Here is a 7,717-nt window from a genome sequence, read left to right on the forward strand (position 1 = left end):
CCAACTTCCAACACATCTTACAGTAGGCGGAGTTCTCACTTCAGTTATTTGATCAGTTATTGTGACCCAAAACCTATAATGAAGCCTCCACAGAGGTCCGGTATAATGGAAACATCTGCACCTGTTCTGTGTTTTGGACTCACACCTAGTTATGGCTACTAATAACTGATGGAAATAGCTGACCAAATAACTGAAGTGTGAGACTAAGGAGACTTTGCATGAAGCAGTCATACTCATCAGTAGTGATGGACGAACAAAAGCCGGGACGTTTCGCGAACACGCGTTCGCGATCAAATGTTTGCGAACAACGCGTTCGCGGCGGGCCCCATTCACTTTATTGGTAGGCGAACCTGAAAAACCTTCAGGTCATATTTGCAGCCACCAAATACTTACTAGAAGTGCACAAATAGTCCCACAGCATGGACAGTGACATACCAGAGGGGGATCAATGACGAAAATTCCCACAAAAAATGAGGAAATTCAATTACACGTGGTCGTCACAGGTGTTGAATTCCTCCGAGATCCATGCCTCATTCATTTTTAGAAATGTGAGGTAGTCCACACTGTCGTGAGCTAGGCGAGTGCGCTTATCGGTCACGATCCCCCCTGCTGCGCTGAACGTCCTTTTGGACAGGACACTCGACGAGGGGCAAGCCAAGAGTTCCATGGCAAATTGTGCCAGCTCTGGCCACAGGTCAAGCCTGCACACCCAGTAGTCCAGGGGTTCTCACTTATCAGAGCGTCCACATCGGCCGTTAACCCGATGTAGTCGGACACCTGTTGGTCTAGATCCGGAGGCTGGATCCGGAGGGCGGCTGTCCATGGGTTTGTATGCAAGAATGAGCTCATATCTAAAGTGACACATCTTCAAACTGCCCTCTTTTTGCAGGAGCGGTAGGATTGGTACCCGCACCTGTTTCGCTGTGGGTGGAAATTCCTCTGCCAGCGCCGGCAACAGCAGATTGCAGCATCTCTCGCAGCAAGGCCTGGAAATACCAGCATCACAGAGGGCTGGCAGAATGCAGTAACATGTCCGCCATTTTGTGTTTGTACCGGGGGTCTAAGTACGTTGCCACCCAGTACTGGTTCTTGCCCTTTATGCTTTTTATACGGGGGTCCCTCTTCAAACACTGCAGCATGAAGGCCCCCATTTGCACTAAATTGGAAGTGGTGGAGCGCCCTGGCTCCTGCTCATTGCCCAGCAGAATGTCGTCCTCTGTCTCCTCCCCCCAGCCACGGACAACACCAGGGATCCCCGAAAAGTTTAAAGTTTCCCTCAAAGCCTGCTCTTCTTGCTCCTCCTTCTCCTCCCCCCAGCCACCATCCTCCTCTGACTCCTCTTCAGACTCTCAGATGGAGTAGCCCCCCGAGGAATTCATTCAGCATTGCGACTTCCTCATCTTCCTGCTCCTGCTCCTCGATGGCTTGATCAATGACACAATGCAATGCACGCTCCAGAAAGAAGGCGTAAGGTACGATGTCACTGATGGCGCCCTGGCTGCGACTGACCAGTTTGGCGATCTCATCAAATGGCCGCAGAAGTCTGCATGCGTCACACATGAGCAGCCACTGGCAAGGTGAAAAGAAACCAAGCTCCCCAGAACCTGTCCTGCTGCAGAGTTTGTACAGGTAGTCATTAACTGCACGTTGCTGCTGGAGCAGCCTATCAAGGATATACAAGGTGGCGTTCCAGCGTGTCGGGCTGTCACAAATCAGACGTCTGACGGGCAGGTGGTGTCGCCGCTGAACGTCAGCAAGGTGAGCCATGGCTGTGTAAGATCTTCTAAAATGGCCAGAGACTTTCCTGGCCTGCCGCAAGACGTCCTGGACCCGGGGTATTTGGCAACGAATCACTGCACAACTAAGTTCAGGACGTGTGCCATTCATGGCACGTGTATCATTTTGCCCTGTTTCAGCGCGCTCAGCAGATTGGCACCGTTGTCGCACACCACTTTACCAACTGTCAAATTGAGCGGGGTTAGCCACTGATCGGCCTGTGACCGCAGACCTGAAAGCAGTGCAGGATCGGTGTGGCTCTTGGCTTCCAGGCACAACAGCCGCAGCACAGCATGGCAACGTCTCACCTGGCACGCCGAATAGGTTCTGGGGGCTTGGGGGGTGCAGCGGAAGAGGCGGTAGCAGTGGAGAAGGAGGAGTCAGCCGAGGAGGAGGCGGAGGATGGAGTAGGAATAGGAGAAGAAGAGGCAGGCCTGCATGCAATCCGTGGCGGTAACACCAAATCCACACAGGTGCCTGTTGCGAAACCAACCTCGCCACTGGGTTTTGGAGAGGCCTGTTTACCAGCCTCTTGCCTCAGGATTAAGGCCCATACTAACTTTAAAGGAGAAGACAGACACAGCTTAAATCTGTCTTTGGAATAGTATTTTGTTATGTGAGGGTACCCAGATAGCTAATTTTATTGTATTCGTGTATTCTGAGTGCCATTCACCTAATGATATGCACTCAGACTTGAGCTATCTGGGGCTATGTTAAATGTCTGTGTTTGCTGTGGGGGTGTGACATTGGGTGTTTGGGTGGTGATTTCTATCCTGTTGTCTTCACATGTGTATTGGCGATTTCCCTTTGTCCTGAGAGATAATTGAATTGCTCCTCGGGTGTCTCCAGGGCAGAGAGGAGGAAACCATGATGCATTGTGGGGATGTGTTGTGTCTGTGTATCCTGAGTGCTACGTATCTGTCCTGTGTCAGTCTTCCTTCTGGTCCCCTAGGGGCGTGTCCACCAGATGGGGACCTGCATAAATACGGGCGGGTAGCCCTCAATAAAGTGTTTCTGTTTTATACCTTCATGAAGTCTTGGCTCATGTTTGGGGGATGGAATAACTACACTCTTGGGGATTGCTATATCACAATACTCCCCTGAGTATAAGCTCTTGTAAGAGCTTGCTCCTGGTTCCTGTCTCTGGATTTAGGAGAGGTTCACCCACTGGAGCCTGGAGCCTTGTCGTAGGTCCAGGGTGGGTAGGAGACGGCGAGACCTCCACCAAGCTTCGGCGGTTCGTGGGGTCTGCAGTGCTGACTGTGTCAAGTGGAGTGCTTGGAGTCCTCTGGAAGCACTAGGAGCATCTATCGACGGAGGTACCCGGTCGGGGTGCTAGGCGTTCCGTTACAGTGCCACAGGTTACATGCTTGACGGTCGTCAGAAGGTTCATCCAGTGGGTAGTAAAAGTTATGTACCTTCCCTGCCCGTGTTTGCTAGACCACGTGTCTGTGGTCAGATGTATCTTGGTACTGACACTGTGTGCCAGAGATACATTCACTTGCCGCTGAATGTGGCCATATAGTTCAGGGATGCACTTCTGGGAGAAACATTGCGGTGTGCCAATGGCCACACATTTTCTAAAGGCCTCCGTGTCCACCAGTTTATATGGCAGTAGTTGGCGGGCTAGCAGTTCCGACAAGCCAGCGGTCAGTCGTTGGGCAAGAGGGTTTTCCGGCATCATCAACTTTTTATGCTTGAACATTTGGGCCACAGAAGCCTGCCTTCTGCCAGATGAACACGACGACGGCACGGTGGAAGGTGGAGTGGAGGACAAATGGGAGGAGAGAGGAGAAGGAGAAGAGGCAGGACGTGGAGTATCGGGAGTGTGGCTTTGTGGGTTCTGACGGCTTTGCTCCTGCTGGGCTCGGTGATGGGAGGCCAAGTGCCTTCTTAAGGCGGTCGTTAGTGGTGATCGAGCACCAAAGTGCTCAGGTGCTCGGGCCGAACACATCGGGATGCTCGGGTGCTCTACCGAGCACCCGAGTATAATGGAAGTCAATGGGAGAACCCGAGCATTACACCAGGCATCCCCTGCTCTGAAGAGGGGAGGGTGTCTGGTTCATAGGAAAAGGTCAGAAATTGATGGAAACACCACTGAAATAGTTCGGGAACAGCATGGGGAGGATATCTGGCTGCATCTTGGACTCCCAGGTCGCTGCTGGGAACGATGTTGTCCGAGTAGTACGCCACTTTTACAGACTGACAATAATACGCACCAAACCGAAGATAAAATCGTGTTTAGAGGAAAAATTGTTAGGAAACATTCTTTCCTGTATATTTACTTGTATATAAAGTGCAAGTGCTGCCAAAAATTGTAATGAAGAGGCACTCCGATACAACCTGTATATCACATAAAGGAGGGCCTCATTCACATTGTGGTACAATTGTTAATGTAGTGGGATTCCGACACTCATAAAGCCTATGCACTAAGTGAAAGGGCTGCCAAAAATTACAAGGAACTGGCACTCCAATACACCCTTTATTACACATAAAGGATGGCATCATACACAGCCTTGAAAAATTATGATTGATGGCCTGCTGGTGACCCTCAAAAACATTAGGAGCAAGGGCCTGCTGATCTGACCATCTAAAACATTATTGGTGATGGCCTGCTGCCGCTTTGGTGACTCTAGATAACCTGGAGCCGATTGCACGTCCCCGTGACGGCGACGATCCATTCGGATGTCTGCCCTATAAGTTTTCGATGTTATTTTCAGCGCGATCCATGGTGACCACAGGTAACGGGGAATCATGGTTCAATTCCGGAGAGGAAGCCTGAGAAACGGCTACTTTCACACTAGCTCTCACAAGCGGCCCAGAACGGATCAGTTCAGCCCCAATGCAGTCTGAATGGATAAGGATCAATTTAGAATGCATCAATTTGGCTGCGTTTGGTCTCTGTTGCGTTTTTTAGATGGTCACTAAAACGCAGCTTGCAGCATTTTGGTGACCGTCTGACGATGCGGAGCCAAACAGATCCATCTTGACTTACAATGTAAGTCAATGGGGACAGATCCGTTTTTTACTGACCTAATTTCACTTATGGTGCAATTGAAAACGGATCCGTCCCCCATTGACTTTCAATGTATGTCAAGACGGATCCGTTTTGACTTAGACTTTTTTTTTAATGAATAATGCAAACGGATCCGTTATGAACGGATGCAAGCGTATAGATTATCGGTGCGGATCCGTCTGTGCAGATACAAGACGGATCCGCACCAAACGCGAGTGTGAAAGTAGCCTACCACATCCAAGCAAGGCAGCATGCGCGCAAATTACCTATTAGGTATAATTAGGTGCGGGCCTGCAGGTGAGCTGACCCTGTAAAAAAATTATATGTGAGGGCCTGCTGGCGAGCTGACCCTGTAAAACATTGTAGGTTAGGGCCTGCTGGTGAGCTGACCCTGTAAAACATTGTAGGTGAGGGCCTGCTGGTGAGCTGACCCTGTAAAACATTGTAGGTGAGGGCCTGCTGGTGAGCTGACCCTCTAAAAAATTATATGTGAGGGCCTTCAAGTGAGCTGACCTTGTAAAAGATTGTAGGTGACGGTTTGTTTTAGTTGTGCATACTATTCTGTGTGTACTTTTGTATACCTTGTGTACTTTATTCATTCAATAAAACAAATAAAAAAGATTGTAGATGAAGGCCTGCTGGTGAGCTGACCCTCTAAAAAATAAAATGCAAGGGCCTTCAGGTGAGCTGACCCTGTAAAAGATTGTAGGTGAAGGCCTGCTGGTGAGCTGACTCTAAAAAATTATATGCGAGGGCCTGCTGGTGAGCTGACCCTGTAAAACATTGTAGGTGAGGGCCTGCTGGTGAGCTGACCCTGTAAAACATTGTAGGTGAGGGCCTGCTGGTGAGCTGACCCTCTAAAAAATTATATGTGAGGGCCTTCAAGTGAGCTGACCTTGTAAAAGATTGTAGGTGACGGTTTGTTTTAGTTGTGCATACTATTCTGTGTGTACTTTTGTATACCTTGTGTACTTTATTTATTCAATAAAACAAATAAAAAAGATTGTAGATGAAGGCCTGCTGGTGAGCTGACCCTCTAAAAAATAAAATGCAAGGGCCTTCAGGTGAGCTGACCCTGTAAAAGATTGTAGGTGAAGGCCTGCTGGTGAGCTGACTCTAAAAAATTATATGCGAGGGCCTGCTGGTGAGCTGACCCTGTAAAACATTGTAGGTGAGGGCCTGCTGGTGAGCTGACCCTGTAAAACATTGTAGGTTAGGGCCTGCTGGTGAGCTGACCCTGTAAAACATTGTAGGTGAGGGCCTGCTGGTGAGCTGACCCTGTAAAACATTGTAGGTGAGGGCCTGCTGGTGAGCTGACCCTGTAAAACATTGTGGGTGAGGGCCTGCTGGTGAGCTGACCCTCTAAAAAATTATATGTGAGGGCCTTCAAGTGAGCTTACCTTGTAAAAGATTGTAGGTGACGGTTTGTTTTAGTTGTGCATACTATTCTGTGTGTACTTTTGTATACCTAGTGTACTTTATTCATTCAATAAAACAAATAAAAAAGATTGTAGATGAAGGCCTGCTGGTGAGCTGACCCTCTAAAAAATAAAATGCAAGGGCCTTCAGGTGAGCTGACCCTGTAAAAGATTGTAGGTGAAGGCCTGCTGGTGAGCTGACTCTAAAAAATTATATGCGAGGGCCTGCTGGTGAGCTGACCCTCTAAAAAATTATATGCGAGGGCCTGCTGGTGAGCTGACCCTGTAAAACATTGTAGGTGAGGGCCTGCTGGTGACATGTGCACTGCGAGTTCTGCCTGCTTCTCCTCCCTATCTGCTGCTCCGTCTCTCCCTCTGAACTCCCCTCCTCTAATTCTCTTGTGGGCACCCACGTGACGTCCATCAACACGTCATCATCGTCACCTTCACCACCACTGACATTATTGATCTCGGAGTAGGCAGCAACAGCGTGGACCACCCTCCTTGGGCTGATCTGGGTACTGTCGTAAGACCGCTGGGTGGCGGCCGTTGCTACCTCCTCTTCCTCATCCGATGCCAAGAATGACTGCGCATCGGTAAGGTCTGGGAATGGATGGGAAAATAATTCCTCTGACTCGAGTGGAGTGGCTATGGTGGTGGTGGTGGTGTCTTTGGTGCACACAGCAGAGAGTGAGGAGGGTGCAGATACAGAGGATGAGGAGGGTGCAGAAGCGGAAGGCTGAGTGAGCCACTCAAACACCTTTGGTGCATCCTTTGACGTAATCGCATGTACCTTCTCCAACTTCCCACTTAGGCTCCGGCCTGGTGCACCAGTCCGACCCCTGCGGAATCTCCTGCCTCTTCCTCTGCCTGTCATTTTCTAAATTCATAGAAAATCCCAGCAGCAGTGTTGCGCATATCCAAGTCTCTATTTTTATTTTCCGTTCAGTAAAGGTTATACCAGGACGCGTTTCGGCTATACAGCCTTCATCAACAGGTAACAAGTAAGCTAATGCGGTTACATATAAAGGTAAGTATATGAGTCACATGTCAGTGACATCAGATGCCTCCAATGGGCGGTAATTACAAAACAGGTAGCGATCCCAAATAACAAATCACTGCATAGAGTAAACAAACAGCAACGATACTTTATACAAACAATAATAACGTTTCAAATATAATCACCACTTGGGGCGCTCAGCGTGATGAAGAAGTCTATATAAAGAGAAAGAAAAGAACAACAAAATCGAAAAACATTATTACCCCTTCCTTATGATTTCGATAAATGCCAACATTCTATAGCACAGTTGAAGTTCCAAGTTTTGGAACAGATCAAAAGACCGAGAAGAGCTGGGGATATAAAGAAACTTTTGTTACGCAGGGAAGCATTTTGGATCCACACCCTCGATACCTTACATCCAAGGGTTTAAATAGGGATTATGAAATTATGCATCTGTAGATATTAATGTTTTTTTATTTTTTTTATTTTCTTTTCTTTCTCTTTATA

This window comes from Bufo bufo, chromosome 10 (genome assembly GCF_905171765.1).
Source record: "Bufo bufo chromosome 10, aBufBuf1.1, whole genome shotgun sequence".
NCBI classification, from domain to species: Eukaryota; Metazoa; Chordata; class Amphibia; order Anura; family Bufonidae; genus Bufo; species Bufo bufo.